Genomic DNA, 563 nt, shown 5'->3' with positions numbered 1-563 from the left:
AGAAGGAAAAAAGGCATAACACACACACACGCACAACGCTTTCACAATTTGTCACTCAATCCAGTCGCTCTAAAGTAGGCAAAGAGTGCCTTGTATACCTTGAGGGCTGTCGACTGCTGTGGCCACGGACCGAGAACACCGCCGTTAGATGACGTTCTACATCACACTTGCGGTATTACCGGACGTGTTACGTCCACCGCTATGGACGAGGGTGGCGCTCGTGAACACTCTCAAGGTGCGCTTAAACGCAAAACATAAATACCCACGAAAGCAGCAGATTGGATAGCCGTCGCCGTAGCTCAGTTGGTAAGAGCACCGGACGCGATATTCGGAGGTCGTGGGTTCGGATCCCACCGGCGACATGGTTGTTTTTCTGCTGCTTTATAAGTAATTTTCTATAAAAAGCAATTGATTGGCAATAGAAAAATATGTAAAAAAAAAAGAAAACATTCCCTTATGCACTTTGGTTTCGTTGACTGTTGGTTTCCTTGATATGTTTGTCAAACGAGCCCCTTATTTATTTTGCGTTGTCCGCTAATAGCTTAACGAGGGTCTCGGTTCTG

The 563-nt window shown here is 46.2% G+C and overlaps 1 non-coding gene across 1 annotated transcript; it reads left to right on the top strand.

The window, feature by feature from the left end:
• The first annotated feature begins 288 nt into the window (after positions 1-288).
• Positions 289-362, top strand: TRNAS-CGA (transfer RNA serine (anticodon CGA)). Its single transcript has one exon. It is a non-coding gene; the product is annotated as a tRNA-Ser (tRNA).
• The last annotated feature ends 201 nt before the right edge of the window (positions 363-563 follow it).

Source organism: Amblyomma americanum, chromosome 3, assembly GCF_052857255.1.
Source record: "Amblyomma americanum isolate KBUSLIRL-KWMA chromosome 3, ASM5285725v1, whole genome shotgun sequence".
Classification (NCBI taxonomy): Eukaryota; Metazoa; Arthropoda; class Arachnida; order Ixodida; family Ixodidae; genus Amblyomma; species Amblyomma americanum.
The sequence above is the reverse complement of the archived record's forward strand: the minus strand, read 5'-3'. Positions and strand labels throughout refer to the sequence as shown.